We start from the raw sequence: 21845 nt of genomic DNA on the forward strand, positions 1-21845 counted from the left end.
CATGGTGAGTGCCCATGAGCAAGCCACCATCACGCCGGTTGTCTCGGTCAATATAAAAATAATGAAATCTGGATGAGAATGAATTATTTCTAGGTTGTTGACATATAAGTTTAGCCACGTATCAGTTATTACTATAACATTAGAGTCTGAAGAGTCAATTGGAATGATCAAGATATGTCGCTTAGGTAGCACGCTCCGAATGTTAGTAAAAATAAGCGAGAGATATTCCTTGCAACAGATAGGAAACCCACGTTCTGAGAGCCATGGGGTGCAAAGAACGACCTGTTGTCCAACCGTGTCAAACACGTAGGCATTTTCTCCTGCTACACATTTGTTGTGGCGATGGCTGCTGGGAAAAGATTGTGTTTTCGTGAACTAAGCTACTTTTTTTTCAGGCTAGGCGCATAGCGGGCGAAAAATCTTATGCAGCAGTTAGTTTGGGGTGCTTGTTATCCCTACTAGTGGTGAGTAGCTTATCTTTTTCTTCAATATGAGTGGATTCTACGAGGAGTAATCTAGTTTTCTTTGGCGTAAAGGTTCCAAGTCTTTGTGCGCGTTCAATGTCTTTCAGACCAAAAAGTTAGTTTGAGGTGCTCGCTTGAAAACCTAATAATGTTTCCTCAGATTTTGTCGAACTTTCGTTGGACTCATCGTCTGTCCCGTAGAACACCAAGTTATTTCCCCGTGATCTGTCTTCAGCGCCGTCTGTGTGAGCAGTTAGCTGCTCAATCTGATGCGTGTTTGCCTCTGCAAGTACATATACGCTCTTTACATCGGCTTTAATTGTCGTGGGGGGCTACGGTGAAAGGATGCCTTGCAGCTGGCACATGCTTTTGTAGCCAGTAGAATCTTGTATTGTACCTCACACCTGCACCTGCGGCAGCAAGACGAGGATGCACTTGAAGTTATCTTTCGTAGAATTGTAAAGCGGGCCTTCTACCACACCTTGAACACCTTGAACCAACGCCTTCTCGGGCTGGGCATGAGGGACACGTTTCGCGAGCTTCGAGAGGCCCACCTCACAAATCAGTACACTCGGCTCTCAATGACGGTATGGGATCGCCGCCTATTACCCCGCTTACATATCTAACACACCAATATTAAAGAAGATCGCGTTCAACGCCCATTCGAGTGGAGATGCGCCCTCCTCCAAGGAACAAGACAAAAGAAGTCCATTATGGCCGGTGCCAGGCACCGCGTTTCGAACCATTATGGATCGAAACCCGGTGTGGTCTACGTGGACGCCCTGGGCCCACACCATGGGGGATAGTATACGGCCGGTGCCGCCCACGAGAATCGAACAGTTAACAGATCAACTTTCCGAGCCCGGAACATCACGCACGCGGAGGAAGTTGCTAGTGCATTAGCGGCTTCTCAGCCCACATCGCAAACAATCGTCTCCGACTCGCGAGGGGCCTGTCGGAATATCGAAAACGGCTATGTCGCGTACCTATAGCCAATCGACTATTGAAACGTATCGACTATCAGGGAAATCCCGCAACCCGCCGTACAGTCTGGGCTCCTGCTCTCGTGCGACTAGAAGGAGCTGAGCCAGCCGACGCCGAAGCCCGCGTGCTCTTTACCGGGCATACCCACTCGACTACCCCAATCAGGATGACCTCGAATTCAATCTTGCGTATTCTTTCTGCGAAATTGTGCAGGATTACCAATCCGGCCATAGCCTTTATCACGCCCGTGTAAAGGCTTAAGTAAAGCGCAGTAGCAGATTTTACTCCGACTCTATACTATGGTGTGCCCGGCAGGTGTCAAACATTTCGATCCCGCCTTTCCGGCAGTTGCCGCACTGTGGGGAGAAGTCTTCGAACACGTACCACATGGTGTGGCCCTGCCCCTCCAATCCTGCTATCCTGGTTGGGTTGGGGATATGGATGGAGTGGGAGGCAACACTGCTTGGCTGTTCTGAACTTCAGGCCCAAAAGGCCTTGGTCGGACGAACACAGGCAGCAGCCGATGCTAATGAGGTCGCGTACTAGAGCTCCCCACCTACAATTTGTAGGTGCCGTTCCCTTAAGGGGTGGTCCCTGCATACCTCCCTTGTTTTCCCAATAAATGTTCTTACAACCACGACCGCCACCACCAGGGATTGGCAGTCCCCGCAATTTTTGTAAGCATTTCTGTTATGTCCTATAGCATTTTATTCTTATCAGCGTGCGTTCCTCGAGTACTTTTTTATTTCGTTGAATAGTGTTGGCTGACCGGTGTTTAGTTCACGCAAGGCTGCTAACAGATCAGAGTGGTCATGACTGGCCGAGGCATGATTGGTAGGCCCTGGGTTTACTTCAACAGCACGATACAGTATTGAAAGACTGCATGACATTCACAATTGCAAAGAATGGCAAACGCTGAATGTGGGCCCAGCAGCACTAAACGACCACTGTAACGTGCGGGTTTAGAGAACAAGGAAAGGCGGCTTGTTACCTGAGCAAAGAATAGCGGCGTGTGATGAGCTGGTGTCATCGCGACCGTGCTGTCGAACCCACTGAAGGCGGTGATGATATCGTGGTGATTTATATAGCTGCTGTCACGTGGAGATGATGGAGTGCGGTCCCGGATGAAGCATGCGCAGCAGTGAGGAGGGTTGTACAAGCGAGGCAGGAGGAACCGGGCGTGGTTGTTGACGTTCGGGGTCGAATGCAAGACTGAGCCCTGCAGACGAGGCCTCTAGGTAGCATAAGCACTGTCCAACGATGTCGTCACGCAGAAGTTGGGGGCCCGATGGAGGCGTCCCATGCACGAAGGTCCAGGATATCACCGACAAGATATGCACACGAGCCTCCAGGAAGAGTGACCGAGTTCCCGGATCCACTCACTGACCCAAAGCAGTTTTGGAGAGCGATTAACCCACAAAATGAAAACAAATACAGATTAATAACAGATCATACTGGAGAACCTATCGCGAATACCGAAGTATCAGAGACACTATGCCGTACCTTTTCTTGTGTTTTACCAGTGGATACAATGACAACCTCCCTGATGTCTCTCCTCACACCTACCTTCCTATGCCAGTCGTCATCCTTTCACCTCAAGGCATCCAGAAGTCATCGAATAGTTAAAACTTACATCATCCTGCGGCGGCATCGATAGCACGAAGACCCCGGGGTAAGAATAAGTTAGGTGCTGACACTCGCCGCTCCGCTTGAGAAGAGGGCGCGGGCAGATTGTGTTCGCCGATGACCTTGAGCCACGAGTAGTTATCGCGGCGCGCGTTGAGATGGCGCTACAGAACGGGGTCTCATAGGGTATCAGGGGCTCGGGCGGCGCTCATTCTTAAATTCGCGCACAAAATAAGATCTCCCTGAAAGCTTTGTGTGCATGACATTCTGTGATTTATAAACGCGTTACCCTGTGCCTGTGAGCCCTGTAAGTGCATTTGTTTTGCGGATTTGTATATTGTGATTGAGTGCACGTATACCTCAACGCTGTGTATGATGCCGAGTACTCTTTAGCGGCCTTGTCGCTGGCTGCGCCTCGAAATGGGCAAAACATGTTTTGTCCCGAATTGCAAAACTTGTACGGAGCGTGTGTCGCTTTTCAAGGCTCCGCGTGAACCAGAGCGCTTAGATAAGTGGCGACGGAGAGAAAAAGAGGCAGAAAGAAAGAGGAAGCGAGAAATAGAGAGAGAGAGAGAAAAAAAGGAAGCAAGAGAGAAAAGATAGAAAGAGCGAGAAAGAGAGAGAAAGAAATAAAGGAATAAAGAGACAGAGACAAAAAGTAGATGCAAAAAACAGATAGAAAGATAAAGAAAGTGAGGAAGAAAGACAGAGAAATAAACAGGCACAAGGAAGGCCGCCCAGCTCCGCACTTCCTTCAGGCTTGGCACCACTAATGCGAAGCTCCTTTAATACTTTTTTTTTACTGGTGTCGAGCGCATTATGTTATTGTTTAGTCACTTAAAGACGAAGTGGGAGAGTAGCTCCCACGCTCGTGCAGGTTTCTTATTTTTTACTCACACGAAAGCCACAAAAAGAAAGTGGACGCGGAGCTTGCCCGCTCAAGTGATATTTTCTGTAGCTCACAGGACCTTAAAACATATCGATATAAGACTTGAGGAAAAAACTGTAATGGTGCACAGAAGACGGGGACGAAGCGAAGACACGATTAGACAGACACGGGCGCCATTTCGTGTCTAATCGCGTCTTCGCTTCGTCCCCATCTTTTTTGCGCCATTACAGTTTTTTCCCTCAAGTTATGAACCAACTAGCTCAGCAACAAGTCCTGTCGATATAAGACGTTCGCCTTAAAAATCGTCACAGATTAAGAGGGCTCCTCAGAAAAACAAGGTAGAGCGTCCTTGGGGGTTTGTATACGAGTAGTTATGGCAACAACACGGCCCATGCCCCGCAACCGTTATGTGCCACTGGTGCAGAGAAAACGACAACAAAAACGGCACGAGTGCGTGCTGGAGTCCGGTCTGCGACAGGTTCGGACGGTCTCCTGCCTACTGCCTTCTGCCTGAACTCGCTCTCCTGCCTGGACTGGGCCTCTACATCAGCGGTGTCTTGGTGCATCCTCCCGGGGGGTGTGGCCAGAACGGGCGGTGCTGAATTAGGCACAGCAGCCTAATGTCTGTCTCGTCTCCCGGCCAGGCACATGCTGCCTGGTCGGCCTCGCTTGCTCCTAATGACTTACCCATTGACATCTTTTTGCGCAGCGGTCTGAGAACCGTTCCGGTGGCCTTGGTACCAACAAACGGGGATTCCATTCGTATGAAGAACCCAAAAAGCATCCAGGAAGAACTCCGGAAGGCGACTGAACACTTCCAATTGATCACCGAGGTGCGCCAGTTCGGTCGTGGAGGTATTTTGTGCAGTTCACCAGACCAGGCCTGTGTTTCAGATCTCCTCAAATGCACTACATTTGCATCTCTCCCGGTGAGCTGTTTTATACCTCCTCATTTGGCCTGTGTGAAAGGCTTAGTTCGTGGGGTAGACTCGAGCCTTTCTCCGACAGAAATTTTAGAGATGTTCTCTGTAGCAGGAGCGGTATCAGTTTTCCGTTGTTCGCGCACAGTTGACAACAGAAAGATCCCGTCTGAGTCGGTGATAGTCACGTTTGCGGGTACGACTAGACCAACAGAAATCAAGGCGTGGCCACTGATATATCGGGTAGAACCAATGTCTCCTCGTCCACTGCAGTGCACTAAATGCTGGCGTTACGGACATTCCATCAAGGGATGCAGGTCAGTTGTCCGGTGTCAAATGTGTGCAGGACAACATAGCGCTATTGACTGTGCAGCACTGGAAAGGTTTTGCTGTCTGTGCAGCGGCTCTCACGCAGCTGATGATGGTAGCTGTTCTGCAAGGGCCCAGGAAATCCAAATAATGGAGATCATTGAACAAAAGAGATGTTCTAGACGTGAGGCTAGAATTGCCATTGCGGAAAGGTCTCGTGGGTACTCCAGTGCTACGACTCGATTTACTCCGGGCATCGATCCTTCCCTCTCAGAAGTAATAGCCTCCACCATTGAAAAGACGATGACAAAAGTAATGGAAAACCTCTTTATAACACTGACAGAATCATTGGCACAAATAGTGAACGCGCAGATGTCTCAAATCCTGAATGCTAACCATCCAGCTGCGACCTCTCCACTTGCTCTGTCAAGTGAGGAAATTAGTCCAGGGTCACGGGACTCAGCCTCCTTGGAAACCAGCCGCAAGATAATAATAGCTGCTGAAGAGGACTTAAACTCTCCAAAAGCCGGTCCGTCGAACAGTAGCCGTAAGGTAATTATACCTGTTGAACACGATCCAGATTGGAGCTCCGATTCAGGTTCCCAGGACTCACAAATGGAACTGGAATCTCGAAACATGAAACGGCGTGCGTCGCCTGGAGCGCAGAGTTCTCCAATGAGCCCAAAAGTTAAGAGTAAAAAACACCAGAAGGAAACCGCATCAAAAAGAGATTTCTTGAAAGATAGTATACTTGAGAAGGCAGTGAATACTGCCGGAATTTTGACACAATAGGCGGCTTAAAATTTTTGCAGTGGAATTGCCGTTCAATTTTTTCTGCAGCTACAGATTTATTTTACATGTGTAATGAACATTCCCCTGATGTTATTCTTTTGCAAGAAACTTGGCTTTCGAAAGAAAAAAGTTTTCATCTTAAAAATTACCGCATATTTCGTTTAGACCGGCCCTCTCGGGGTGGAGGATTAGCAGTATTTATTTCTTCACAAATTGCTCATAGAGTTAAAATTGCATGTCGAATAATGAACTTAGAAAGTGAAATTTTAGCTTTAGATATTTCTCTTCCGGGATGTCTTCCGTTTTCGTTAGTCAATGCATATTTTCCTACAGGTGTTCAAAATTCTACTGTTATTGAGTCGGTGATATCTTGTTGCAGGAAAGAAATTATATTGGCAGGAGACTTTAATTCTCATCACATTTCATGGGGTTTTAAAACAGACATGAGTGGCAAGCGTTTGTGGGATTTGGTTTCCAAGAATAATTTATCATGCATTAACAAAAGAACCCCCACGTTAGTTTGTAATCAGTCCCGTTCTGTGTTAGACCTTACTTTCTGTAGTCCTAGCCTCTGTATTTCTACATGGTCTACATTGAACTCAGGTACAAGTAGCGACCATTTTCCTATATTGTTTGAGCTTGTATGTCCATTGACTTCAGTAACCTGCCATTCGATTACTCATGTAAATTTTAATACATTTCAAAAACTGCTACGTGCTGCTTTGTCGAAACGGACAGACGAAAATGATGAGAAAAATCCCATGAACTTTAGTGATATTGTCAAAGAATCGTTAAATAAATCTAAGTTCACAGTAAAGGTCTCTAAGCGAGATTCTTTAAATCCATGGTGGAACTCAAATTGTTCACGTAATTACAGGCTAAGAAAAGCTGCGTGGCGAAAATTGCTTTACAACCAATGTCCTAGAAATTGGATGGATTATAAATATGCGGCTGCAGTTTTTAAGAGGACAGTCGCTACTGCGAAGGAGGGTTATGATAGCCAACGTTCAGAGTTCCTTTCGAAGCCTGGCAACAGGAAACCCCTTTTTAAATTTCTTAGATCCAAAAAGGTAATTCCTTCCCCCATAAACATCGAATCGGTAGTTTCAACGCCAAATGAATTGGCTAGTTTTCTTGAAAATATTGCTAAAGGACTTGAAAATCGCTTCACGACTGCTTGTTCATACCTCTCACGGTCCCCTGTCAAAAGTGATGACTTTGAAGAGGTCACTGCTTCAGAACTAGCACAAGTTGTGCAAATCTTACCTAATTCTGCGCCAGGTCCTGATGGCATTACTGCATCAGTAATAAAAATCATACATAAGGTTTCGCCCCAAGATTTACTTGAAATCGTTAACCACTCTGTTAGAAATGCTTGGATCCCACCTGATTGGAGAATTGCGAAAATAATTCCTTTATTAAAAAAGCAAGGATCTGGATATACTTTAGATAACATCAGGCCTATTTCGCTCACTTCTAATCTGGTAAAATTAATCGAACGAATATTGCACATTCGGATAGATAATTGGTTGAATGAACACATGATCTTGAGCCCATGCCAAATTGGATTCAGGCGAGGTTGTTCCATTTGGTGTGCCCATGTTGACTTAGAAAGCAGGATACAACTAGCCCGTGATCAGAAATACTTTGCCGCTTTAGTTACTCTGGATATTGCAAAAGCTTATGACAGTGTAGAACATGTTAAATTAATAAATTCACTTACATACGTAGGTCTACCACATTACTTCGTTGCATGGGTACACTCCTTTTTGAAAGACAGAAAGTTTTATTGCTCTCAATCTGGTATATCTTCTTTAAATTATAAACAAACTAGAGGTCTTCCCCAAGGATCGGTATTGTCTCCATTACTATTTAATATTTTATTAAGTACCATTCCTATTCAACAGGGCGTACAGGTATATGTATACGCCGATGATATTGCATTTTTTGCTACAGCTGCAGATATACATACATTGTATCAAAACTTACAGATGTATATGAACACCCTTGAAACGTGGTTGGAAGGCATTAATCTGTCCTTGAACATTAGAAAAAGCGCAATTGTAATTTTCCCGCTCAGCGTTCCCGTGCAAATTTCGTTACTTTATCGACAAGACGTTATCCCGCAGGTGGAATCGATTAAGTATTTAGGGGTTATTTATACTGAAAAACTTAATTGGGGTCCGCATATCGAAGCTATGGCAGCTAAAGGAGCTCGTGCGGTAGGGATGCTTCGTAGGCTCAGCAATAAGCGGACAGGATTACGACGTGATGTGCTTCTTATGATTTATTGCATGTATATTCGCCCGATATTGGAGTTCGGCTGCGTCTTGTTTTCTGGGGCACCTGCCTACAAACTTCGGCCATTAGTTCTTCTAGAACGCGAATCACTACGTTTATGTCTTGGGCTTCCTAAATTTGTTGCGAATAATATTTTATACAAAGAAGCGCGACTGCCTTCTCTTCTTACACGCTTTCATATCCTGACAGTACGTACCTTCCTAAAGATATATGCATCACCCCTGAGGAGGTCGCAGTATGTTTTTATTAATCAGCCGATGTCATTTTTTAACCATCAGTGGTCTATATTACGGTGTCCACAAGTCATTTTCGCACAAAAACTCTTGGCAACATTACAAGTGAACCTTCGGGAAGTACTTGTGTCGAACAGATCTGTGCACCCAATTAAAATACAATTCGATGACATATTTCCTAAGAAATGCAAAGACTTACCTAATAGATACATAAAGGCCATTTTGGAAGACCATTTGTCAAAATTAGATGACAAACATCGTAATAGCTACTGATGCTTCAGTTTGTGAAGAAAAGGCAGGAGTGGGAATTACATCATTATCTTTGGATTGGTCTTTCTCAATTCGTTTGCCTGATTTTACACCTATTTATCAAGCGGAATTACTTGCAATCATCCTAGCTTTACGTAAATTACCCTTATCTATAACAGAAGTAGTCATTTTAACAGACTGTCTGTCTGTTTGTTCTTCATTGACGGCACCTAACATGTCATGTACCTTAGAAGTATTTTATTCTCTTGTCCCAAGACATTTACGTTTTATTCGCTTGGTGTGGGTACCAGGTCACAAAGGTTTAACCCTCAATGAATGTGCGGACGCGCTTGCAGTTGCATCACGCGATGGTCCCGTAATTTCTATTTTACCGACGTTGTCCTTTGTCTCTTCGGCGCGATTTGAAAAGTTTGCCACGTCGGTTGACATTGGTAAATCTCCTTTGTCAACATCCGAATTCCTTCACCTTGACTTTTCGTGGAAAAATCGATGGTGCTCCAGCAGAAGGGCAGAAATATCTATCACCAGACTACGATGCCGAGTTCCCCCACTGAACTTTTACCTGCACAGGTCTGGTCTGTCTCAGACACATTTATGCCACCACTGCAACGAGAGTGAATCTCTGCACCATTTCTTTATAACATGCAGATTGTACAAAAATCAAAGAAAAAGACTGCTAGAGGAACCCCTCCGAAGGATGGGATTAAATTTATCCCTTCCGATGGTTCTTTCCTTTGGGGCAATTGAATTGGGCCACAGCCACAGGAACGTTTTCGAAGCCGTATGCGATTTTCTACGGGAGACAAAGCGAATTGCTTATTAGGTTATTTAATTTCATTTTATTTTTCATTCATACTGGCTTCAAAAAAAAAAAAGAAATATATATATATATTTCTAATGTTTTTCTAGCCTTGAATATTAGTGTGAGTTTTTCCCTACATATCCTTTTTACAAACATATTTGAAATGTAAAACAATTGTATCTCAAAAATAAGGTGCCGCCCGTTTCATGGCCGATCCCCCACAGTGGGTTGCGCCAGGTTGAGAAGGTCCAACCAACCAACCAACGTTCAGCAGTCGGGCAGTTCGCCTCCATATTGGCAAGTGAACGGACGATCCTTCGCGTCTGCGGAACTAGTCTTTTCGCTACAGGCGTAGTCCACCGGTGCAAAGGAGACCAACAGCCTATTCTGTACACCACTTCTTGATACCATCGCAGCACCATGGCTGGTGAGTTACCGCATACATTTTCTTTCTCGCAACCTTAATTACCACGTGCACGGTTGCCCTGGAGCCTCTTTGCAGTCTGCTGAATTCCCGCCTTCGCTGTGAGCCAAAAATCGGACACTGCGGCACGAATCACTGAGCTCAGTCGGGATTTCGTCGTGCGACATGACCGAAGGCAGTATGGCGCAGGTCTGACCTATGCACGACGCGGTACACCAGCACCAGAGCGGCGTTGTAACTGCTCACCCAGGGGTACCCCTTGAGAAATCACAACGCTTCTAATGTGCGATAGTAGTGTGCAATCCGTGAAAAAGCAGAGCAGAGAAGTCTCGCAGTAAGAAATATAAAGATGTAAGCCAAAATCGGAGTACGAATGGCAGCTTACACCTATACATTTCCTTAGCGTTTCCCTCAAAAAGAACATTGTTTTGAATTTGTGTCTATTCAGCGCCCTACAAGACGATTGTGTTGTGAACAAGGAATCCATGATCTTATCTGAGCTATCAGTGTATGAGATTACGCGGAATAATGTTTACAGGAGTTTGCGGTGCGACGCACAGTATGGTGACAGCAATATTTTGTCGCCTGGTCCAACCGTCATGCAGTCGCATCAAGACAACGGCGGGGTCAAGCAGCTTTGCTGCATGAAAGCACTTCGAAAGAAGGTGTTTTTCTGTCAATGTTAGAGTGTTTAACCAAAGTGACCTTAAGGTGCATCATAGTTGTCGAATGATTCTCATCGGAAATGTATCACGCTCGGGCTGCTCCTCTATTAATCACAGCACGCCGGGGATCAGTGCAAGCCAGCGCACCTGGTCGCCTGGTCAAACCTTCATGCAGTCGCATCAAGACAACGGCGGGGTCAAGCAGCTTTGCTGCACGAAAGCACTTCGAAAGAAGGTGTTTTTCTGTCAATGTTAGAGTGTTTAACCAAAGTGACCTTAAGGTGCATCATAGTTGTCGAATGATTCTCATCGGAAATGTATCACGCTCGGGCTGCTCCTCTATTAATCACAGCACGCCGGGGATCAGTGTAAGCCAGCGCGCATGGCAGAATTGTTTAGGTCAGGCTTATTGAGAATAACTGCTGGGGTTTCAAATGCAAAAACCACGATAACATTATCAGGCACGCCGAAGCGAAGTACTGTAGATTAATTTCGCCCCTTTGGGGTTCTTTAACCTGCACCTAGATCTAAGTGCACTGCTGTACTTTGATTTCGCCGCCACCGAAATGCGGCTGCTGCGGCATGAAACCCCCGGTGAGCTCGCTGAGGGTTTCTTTGTAAATCTGTAGGAGTACGCGGGGTGCAGACCTAGTCATCAGACCTAAATCAATCTTCGATGCTCTAAAGATTCCTCAGGCATAAGCTTGGTCTCAAATGTCGCTAGCAAATACAGGTTGTGCGAGGTTCAACATGACGCCGCTGTCAACACACATTTTTTTTTAAAGTTAAGCTTGTGAGGTGGGCAATGTGAAATCTGCCCACGACGAGGAAGTTCGGGAGGAAGTTCTGCATGGATGCGTAGAATTTGAATAATGAGTTCACATTGACATCGGCAGCTGCAGGGCTTTGCTCAAACGAGCAGATTTGTTCCTTGACATGCGCAGTTTTTGTGTCGGCTCCGAGCTAACGGCAGTGCGCATATACAGCTCCATGTACTCTGAGAGTACACAAACATGCGCCCACAAACGCACAACGCACGCGGCGCCCATTTGCGCGCGCACGCGCACACTCAAACACACAGTGAGAGAGAAATACGCGCGCGTACATATGCAGGAAACATTTCTCGGTCTCATGAATTGCATAAGTAAAAGCTTTTCTAAGTTACTTCTTTTCTGCCTCATTCAGTTTTTCTATAAAGTGACGTTATAAAGTGACATTATAGCAATCAAATCCGCATTAAAGCTATTGTTTCTTCTCTTTCATTACAGAGGGTTCTACGTCCCGAAAAAGTAAGTGTATCGAGCGTGTTAAAACAGCGGTCGTCAGACGCCGCTGTACACTCTGAGAGAAAAAACGAGTATGCGTTATTCTTTTTCTGGTTCCTTAGCTACCAGATGTATAACTCCCTTTAAAGAGACACGTTAACTCTTTCTCTAGAGAGTCGCACCTCCCACAACACTCCGAAGAGACTATACTGATCTCTTAAGTGAATTCACGTGTCTCTTTAAAGGGAACTACATATGCCGCCAAGGTAGGATTGAGCCAAAACAGTTAGAGGATTCTTTTGCTTTTTTAAAGTGTACTGAAGCGACAAATGCTGTCAATCAGCGAGCTGTGCTGAAATGTAGTAAACGGTGTTCTAATAACCTACAGTTAACAGGCTAACCACAGACTTACGTGCCTGACGCAAATAAGACTCTCGTCTCTTTAGTGATTATTCATTCACCCAAGGATTATTGCATAGTGCATTCGCAGATCATCACGACACGCTTCGCGCATCGCAACATGACGGTTGCATTGTTATGTTGATATATTCCCGATACATCGTGAGAATTTTAGGTTCGTTTTTGCTGCAATTGCAATCAATTACAATGAACTGCTATTTAAATTGCAATTACAATCACTTGCATCTGGGATAAATTGTCTGCAGTCATGCAACTATAATATAACGGTCCCCAGCCCTTGAGCAGTTCTTGTGTTCTTTGGATCCGGCAGCGTGACAGCAGAATTTGGCTCTTGGTTGTATTGGGTGAAGCCACTAGCCAACACTTCTTCTTTCGCTTAACTTCTGACAGAGTTTTCTTCCTTAAGGAGCAATCCAGGCTACATGCTGGGATAGGCAATGACATCGCAAAGCAACAACACTCGTCTAATAATTGTCGTTGTGCTGTACGCAGCACTAACGGAGACGGCCAAAACATCCACGTGGAAGAATGGTAGACTGGGCTTGTTGGTTTAACATATTTGAAGTTTAAGGCGCGAATAAGACACGGACGAAGATAAGGAACACGAGGCGCTCCGTGTGTGTGTTCCGTATCTTCGTCCATGTCTTATTCGCGCCTTAAACTTCAAATATCCGCGTGGAAGGACATCGCAAGCTGACATATAGAGGGCACCGGTTAAATATCAGACAGAACTTCATATCTCACTGAGAGGACGCCGGAGCATTGATATATCTTACACAAAATCGAGGAAATTAAGAATCCGCAAAATGTAAGCGTCGTACATGTGAGCGCTCCAACCGAGTGGCTCGACTAACCCGATTATTTTCGTTTTTTCAAAAACTCGCATTTCATCGCTGTGAACTAGTGTCATTTTTCTGTTTGCCTTCCTCGGGTGCAATAGAGTGCGCTGTACGGAGTCCAGGAGGGTGATATGGGATGGACAGGCTTTGAAGTGAGGGAAGCTCAGAGCAAAATGAGATTCGAAGAGAGGCTGATGAAAATGAAAAAGAGTAGATGGGCAGAGAACCTTTTCAGGTATTTGTATAGAAAAAGCGTTGACACGCAGTGGAGAAAGAGAACTAGGAGGCTCACCAGTAAATATACGGCTAGCAGTGCGGGCGATATGGCAACAGGGAGCATTAAGCGGAAGGTCAGGGAGGCGGAGAGGACTTATTGGATGACAGCGATGGAAAAGAAGCCGGCTCTGAGTAACTACCGAAAGGGAAAAAACGAAATAAGGAGGGAAAGGTTTTATGATAATTCAAGGGGAAGCGCTTTACTGTTTGAAGCAAGGTCGGGCTGCCTTAGAACGCGAAGTTATAAAGCGAGATTCAGTAACGAAGACGAACACTGTACATGCTGCGGGGGAACTAAGGAAACGATGGAACATGTACTGATTGAATGTGGCGATATTCACCCAGGTATACTTGTGGGCACGAGTCTACAGGAAGCCTTGGGTTTTAGGGACAACAATGGAAAGCTGAACACGTCCGCGATAGAAATAAGTAAGAGACGGTTAGAGTATTGGTGGCAGAAGAGTAGAGGTAAAGTACAAAAATAATGGGGGGGGGGGGGGGAATAAGGTCATTCTGCCTTAAGAGGCAGAGAGATAGACAGTACGTGAATTTATAAATTTTTTTGGTATAATAAGATAGATTTAATCAATGTAGACAAGGTATTAGGCCAGCATGAAACAAGGAAGTTTTTTTTTCTTTTTTCTTCGAGCATGGTGGCAGACATGTCACCACCCCGTTATAAAGGGGACGCTCATAGCATCCATCCATCCATCCATCCGAGTAATGAGTGCGTGGCAGCTCGGCCCGCAATCGCGTCGCAGCCGGTGGTTGCGTTCCAGCTGAGTCTCCAGACGGTTACGGGAGTCCTAACAATGGTTGTTACCGAAATATTTTTACATCGTGACGTCCCCAGGGCTTCCAATAGCGGTCAAGTTCAGTACGACGTCATGGTGACGTCACCTAAGCGGTGCTCTTCGCGCGTTGCCTAGAGATGACATGGCTTAACCAGGGTTTAATGCCAGGAGACCGGACATGTTTTATAGCGGCAGACGCACCCCATCAATCCATACTTGACGAACCAGAGGCGAAGTTTACGTGAATGCGAGAACTGGCGAGTCAGATAGTGTTTATAGTGGATCGCATTCATGTAGACGACATGCAGTCTCGGAAGCTCTAGGCAGACTAAACTCGTTATTGAGCCAGAAGAACGTAGTTCAAGGCGGTATCAGCAGCCTCAGGTGGTGCATGCGAATCTGGAACGCTCGTGGCGGAACAAACTCGCCACCTACAATCTCAGTGCGATTAGTTGAAGAAGAATGCACTAAAAGCACCATTGCCAACATATATTTACGCGGGACGTATGTTACCTTTCATAACAAAATTGTCTGTGAAGATTTCACATTTATTAATCGGAAGTGGCTGAGGTACATACCTCAACGACGTCTCCATATATTCGATGGCTGCATAGATCCTTTAAGTTTAGAGTCGGGGGAAATGGTCTCATTTGCGAAATTTCGTTTTGCTAACACCATTTATTCATTCATCTTTCATTTGACTAAGTGACATTTTCTCTCTTCGTAATCAGCTGTAAAGGTCTTTAACGACGTTTCTTGCATCGCTGCATGAACTAGTTCACGTATTGAAGTTTAAAGTTCGACGGAAGACCGTCTGGTCGGGATGATACATGGTGAAGGTAGAAAACCCGAGGCACTGCGCCGACCAAAGTAAAAATTTAATACACGCACAAACAAGGACGTCTTAAGCAGCACAATTATGACTTGAAGAGAGGAAAATGTTAAATCCAGTGCTTTGGTTGAGCATGCTTCCGGCAGACGCGCCATCGGCTAGGGGAAGGCAGGTGTTCTGGCTAGAGAAAAAGAACTGTCACGACGTCTTCACCTTGAATCTCTCTTGATACAGACGACTCCGTGCATTCTCAAGAAGAGTGATGGCAATCTACCTACAGTATATGGGCGATGCTTGCGTGATATAGTATTGAAGCGTATTTAAAGCGAACTGTTCCGACACATGTTTTCTTTACACCTGCGGCCCGCCACGGTGGTCTATTAGTTATGGTGCTCGACTGCTGACCCGAAGGTCGCGGGATCAAATCCCGGCCATGACGTTCGCATTTTCGATAAAGGCGAGAATGCTCGAGGCCCGTGTACTTATATTTAGGTGCGCGTTAAGGAACTCCATATGGCCTAAATTCTCGGAGCTTTCCACTACGGCGTCCTTCATAATGATATCGTTGTTTTGGGACGTTAAACGCCAGCAATTGTTATCATTTTACTTGGGAACAAGGCTCCCGCGTGGGAGCTGAAACGTGATTTTGTGTGTGTGTAATAAATTGTTACTTTGGTCGGCGCAGTGCCTCGGGTTTTATACTTTCACCATAGTTCAAGCAAAGTGGAAAAGAGTGTTTTGTTTACATTAGGGGTGTGCGAATATTCGACAGTTTCGAATATTCGTCGAATTATACGTTCGAAATATTCGTATTCGATTCGAAAAACGTATATTCGAAAAGTTTCGAATATTCGATAACTTCGAATATTCGAAAAATTCGAATATGCGACTCGATTATCATGCATAAAATAACTCGTCTTCCACATTTCTGCTGCGTTCGTATAGCTAAAAACGTTGCCGAGAGGAGCGATAAACATCGTAAGTACACGGAGGCACATCTGCCTGCGACGAGCACCCCAACACGTATGATTTATTGCTGGTGCATCTCCGACGTGCAGGGCTGTTGGCGATCATGTAACCGTGCATTTTCAATATTATGCGGCCGTAACGTGCCGCACTACCACTCGTTCACTATGCGGGACCACTTCTGAAGACAGTGACCCTCGTGACTGGTGACGTACTGTAGGCACCTTCAGACCCCAGTCTGGCAATGCTTTGCCCCATGTAACTCCCTATACCAGCCACTTCTGTTCCAAGCGAGCGTGCCTTTTCAGTGGCAGGGGGGGGGGGGGTGTTGTCTCTGTTAGAAGGGAGCGCCTGCTGCCTGATCATGTGGAGCAACTCGTATTTCTTCATGATAACATCTAGTCATTACTTTCATTGTGCCGGGATATTTGCTTGTGTTGTGATGTGCATTGTGCTAGCCTGGACATTGTGTTCTGGAGATAGCAGCGTATGTTATGTTGCCAGTCAGAGTGTTGATGTTTTTTTTGTTTTTTGTTTTTTTCAAATATAGCTACATGTTAAATAAAATATTGTTACTGTGGAGGCATTTTTCCTTTGATATTCGATATTCGATTCGATATTCGAAGGTGGATATTCGTATTCGATTCGTATTCGAAAAATTTGGTATTCGCACACCTCTAGTTTACATGTATTTTCTGATCTCCCATTCAATTAGGCTGGATGTCGTTCCCGTAAGTACATTATGCAAATGCATCGCCGGCTCATTGCCGTTCTCTTCATCATCGTTTGCTAACAAGTATTTGTAAAATCGTATTTAAATTTAAGTCTGCAGTACCTTCTTTTTCACTTCGAGAAGCAAATGCAAGGCATGGAGAAACACTGAGCTTGTCCGTCCGTTCAGCTGTTTGTGTCACAGTATCACAAACTTCCACAAGCTTCCAATATTCACACCAAAATAAAAGAAAGAAAGCTCGAAGGGTCCTTCATGCAATCGCCTAAGCGACTCGAAGGCGAAAGCCCGCTTCTTCTCTTTCCCCTCAGTCAAGGTATGAATCCTCCTCCCCCGCCCCTCATCCACGCATCCGAAAGGTTTCTGAACCTAACGTGGTTTTGAACTGCCTCCGCTATCGGCCCACCTTCGACCAAGCGGTGATGACCTGGGATGACGCCATCGTGTGACGTCATGATGTGACATCATCATGACGCAGCAAAGTGGTGATCTGTGGCGTTATGATGACGTCACGTTACATTGAGGTCACGTTATTTTTGGCATAGGCCAACTGCGAACACATTCACTTGAATATCACGTGGTTTTAAATGCGAAGCATTTCTTAGCGAACCTCTGGCACTTTGGGCGTTTCTATCTACGTATCTATCTATCTATCTATCTATCTATCTAGCCGCCTACGTCTGGGTGCTCTCATGATCGCCACTTTAACTTGGTGTAGACCAAAATTTGCATGGGAAGGTAAGAGGATTTGACGAATATGACTGCCGGGTCATGACATGAAGAACGTTAAAACCTTGTCGCGTACGTCGTCAAACCCTTTCCACTAGACACATGTGGCACATACCCGTTTACCACGGGCCGCGGTGTACGGGTATGCGCCACAGGTGATTGACAGTTTATATCTACCCAGGAACGGCGAGAACAGACATTGTTAACCTAAACGCTAGAGCGTTAAGGAAAACCAACATCGGCAGCGTTGACTCAACGAATGGAAAGAATGAAAATTAGGATCCCAGCAGGAATCGAACCCAAGCATTCTGCGTGGCAATCAGGTATTCTACCACTGAGTCACGCCAGGTCTATAAATTGGTTTAAAAAAACAGCCTACGCAGGCGTAATAGCGGTGCAACGTCAATTGTGGTTGTGGTGCTGGCTATCTAATTTTACAAGAAAGTAATGAACACTACATGATACTCCTACGATGTCTACTCCTACGATACAGGCGTCTTATCAGATTAACGTCTGTAGTTCCAGTGTTGGCTCCGCTTTTATAGCAGTCTAACAAACAATACGTTTGTATTCTATGATTCAGCAAGCTATATTGAAGCATTGCTCGACCCCGGAGGAATACATTAACGAAAGTTACATATGATATCCACATCACCGCACCGTAAAGTGCACTTCGTCCGCTTGAACGACGCAGTGTCCTCTTCATTTCTTACGAGGCTGGGCGATGGCCTCATGCTGACCGAGGATGATGCCAGATTGATTGGCAGCCGCTTTGCAGACTAGGCTACGTAGGCCACATACGCCCAGGTGGTCTAGAAATACGACAAAAACCATCCACTAATGTTGGTCTACGTAGCACTATCCAGGTCTACCAGCCTCGGCGGCCTATACCTCACCAACGCGGGGGGTGGCTGCAGGTTCCGGCATGTCGCCGGCTCTGTCGACAGACAATTTGTCGACGAAATGACCGAGGCATCCACGAATTGCAACAGTTCTACTATACCACATATTTCACTACACATGGACCCCTCGTCACCACGACCACGACCGGATCCTATAACAAGTCATGACCAGCTGCTGGTGCTCACTCATCACGGTGATGATGTCCTTGTTCAAGAACTGTCAAGAACTTCTTGCACACATGCACACGTGTTCGTGAAACGTGCGTGCGTATCGGGACACGTATAAGCACTACATATCAGCTTACCGCTTCTGGTGTTGGTAATACCCACGTTGCCATTGGCAGCGTTAGCCAACCATAAACAACTGGTTATATAACACATATGCGGCTCTTCAACATATATAAGTGTGCGTATAAAATTTATACAAATCTTCAGCGTCATTTTGTAACGTGTCGCTCAGTAAAAAAAGTTACACCACAGTCGCCTACCCGCCGCGTGCTTCGCATAACATCGACTCCCACGGTACGTGGGATCTGCCGAATTTTTGCCCAACTTTTTATACTTTCATCATTCGTGCGATGCAGACGCGTGTCTCTCGATGTACCGTGAGCTCTCGCCAAATCTCGAAGCAGACGCCGACGGTCAATTTTTCTTTGATGACACATCTAAGGCTTTCGCCTCATAGGGACACTAAAGGCAAATATAATGTCGGCGTTGATTGTTGAAATAGCGGTCGAAAACCTAGTAGTGCTACTTTTGTGCTAAGGGAGTGCTTATTTTGAAATAAAATCACGTTTTAGTGGTGCGCATCGCGTTAGCGCACTTCAAATCACCCGCCTGAAAGCGGTCTTCCTTACGTCACTGTTGCCGTGGCCAACGTTGCCCGCCTTCACTGCGTGATGGCGTGCACCATTCGGACATCCGGCAACATCACATGCATGCGGCATTTTGTCGAACTTTCTGTCAGAGCGCCTTTCACGAGCGCGCGAAACACACGCGGTAGTACGCGATACCGAAGCTACCCCTGAGACGCGACCGCGTTTGCGCAGCAGGGCGCCGGGCAAAGCGCAGTTCGACGAAAACGGAACCTTTGAACCACGCGCGCCGTTCCCCATGGCAACGCCAAAGAGGTTCTTTCTTCCATGAATCAAACAGAAACGAACAAGCAGCAGTATTAGAGAAACGAGTTGGGCTAGTTGGTGCGTAATAACTGCGAATAAAACACACAAAAGACGAGGTAAAAGACGGCAGACAAGACGCAGCGCGTCCTGTCTGCCGTCTTTTATTTCGTCCTTTGCGTGTTTTTCGCGCTAGTAGATATGTTCGCATTGAACAAGCAGCATTTTATTACGTCTCTTGACGCACGAAAGGCTTTTATGGCAGCTAGTTTGATTACGAGTGAGTAATTGTAGTCGGACTCCCTCAAGTCATGGGGATCATTTCCAAAATGTCCCGCTCGTGGCGCTCATCATGTGATACATTTAGCTTAATTTCTCAGTAAGTAGGACACTGCTGTTGATAATATTGCCGTTTCAGACGTTGTCATATATTGAGCTTTCACAATGGCATAAATTGTTGTTTGCCTTTAGCGTCCCTTTAACAACGGGAGCGTAGTGTAAAATAACTGCTCCACAACCGAAGCAACAAGGTCTCATGTGACGGTCAAGACTGAACGGCACAGCCATTAAAAATAACATAAAAAAGTGATAGGAAGCCTGTGTTTTCCTATATTAAACTATGCCATTACCTAGAGGAATCCTCCTCTTTTGACAAGAGGGATCTATTAAAGAGACCCTGAAGAACTTTTTGAAGTAATAATCGATTGGCCTCACTATCGCCGTTTGCTGGAAACTTTTCTCGAATCCGTTCCGCAAGAACGAGGGGAGTTGCAGGGACTTGTCGCACCCTTTAAGCGCTTTGTTTCTTTTGTCCCGCTACGCACATGTGGTTGAGGAAAAAGTCGTTTTCGGGCAATTAATTATTCATTTGTGAGGACCGGATATGCGTTGCCACTGGCGATAATGCGTTCGTTTAGCCTATTAGTACAGACGTGTCAAAAAGCCGCAGTCGGGTGACACACGATTCACACCTAAACAATGAAGGTGACACTCGGCATCAACTTTAATGTTGCTTGACTACGAGCACGGCCCTCTGCTTTTCAACATAACGCCAATGCCGACGTCGTTATGTGCGAAACCGGAAATGATATCTTGATTCATTGTGATATAAATTTGACTGCACTGACGAGCAGGCTTTGACACTTTAGTGGTGACGCTACGGAGTTCTGTCTGGCAGCAGTTGCACATGAACGTCAAGCCTCCTTCCATAATTTAAGACCGAGTAATATGCAGCGCTTTTTCCGGCGTTTTCTGGCGTTTTGATTCACGGCGTCACTGGGCACCGATGTTACCGGTGATAGCGGCAGATATACGCTGAATCAGGCTCCTAAAGCAGCAAAGAGAAACGGGCTCTCTGTCGCGGTTCGTTGAATCGGCTGTGATGGAACTATGGGCGCTGGAGTATCACCATCACCTGATCACGGCGGCCGATGTGAGAGCATGTGGCCTCTCTCGTCGATGTATCTTTTTGTTATTCGCGAATGCAGCCAAAGAGATATGCTAGTCGAAAAACATGTTTTTTCCCAAAAAAGAACATATTTAATGTTTTTATTGCTTTGTGAAGTTCTTTACTTTCATGACAAACAAAAAACAAGCTTGTAATTAAATGAAAATGGGTTAAAATGAAAGTACAATCTGGCTAATAAAAACTAGAAAGCTTTCATTTTCCAGAGTCCCCTGGAAGACATCACCTGGCTGAGTGTCATTGCATTTCGCATGAGGGGTTCGCCAAAGCCACATGATAAAAGTTACTATGATTCCTAAGCTCTCACGGTGGAAGATATTACTGTAAAGTGCGTTCTTCTCAAGATGGAATTTTCGGCAACATCTTGAGTTTGGACGTCGTGTTTTTGTAGTTCCGATGGCCGGATCTGCACGAACATATTTCTGCATATGCCTTCACATGTGATGGGTGCCTTTGTTTCCTTCAAGACTTGACATCACTTACACGATTATTACGAACTGTGACTAGTTTACAACTTCTTAGAATGTAATTTTTTACTGTCGATAAAACATTGTATACAAGCTTTCTAGAGAGTTTTGGACATTCTACTGTTAATGTGAAGAAATATCAGCCAATAATGGCTCATACATATAGAAGTTTAGTGGCAGAAAATTTGGATCCAAAATGAGCTGCATTTTACAAGTTGTCATGAAATAGAACACAAGCTATGCAACTTACTAGAAAACAGGTTACATAGTTCAAATCAGCATAAGCAAATATGTAAACATAGAGAAATCCATTGCCCTAGGCTACAGATGAAGAAGACGAAATAGTCTTTATTGAGCAGAGTT

This window comes from Rhipicephalus sanguineus, chromosome 2 (assembly GCF_013339695.2).
Source record: "Rhipicephalus sanguineus isolate Rsan-2018 chromosome 2, BIME_Rsan_1.4, whole genome shotgun sequence".
Taxonomy (NCBI): domain Eukaryota; kingdom Metazoa; phylum Arthropoda; class Arachnida; order Ixodida; family Ixodidae; genus Rhipicephalus; species Rhipicephalus sanguineus.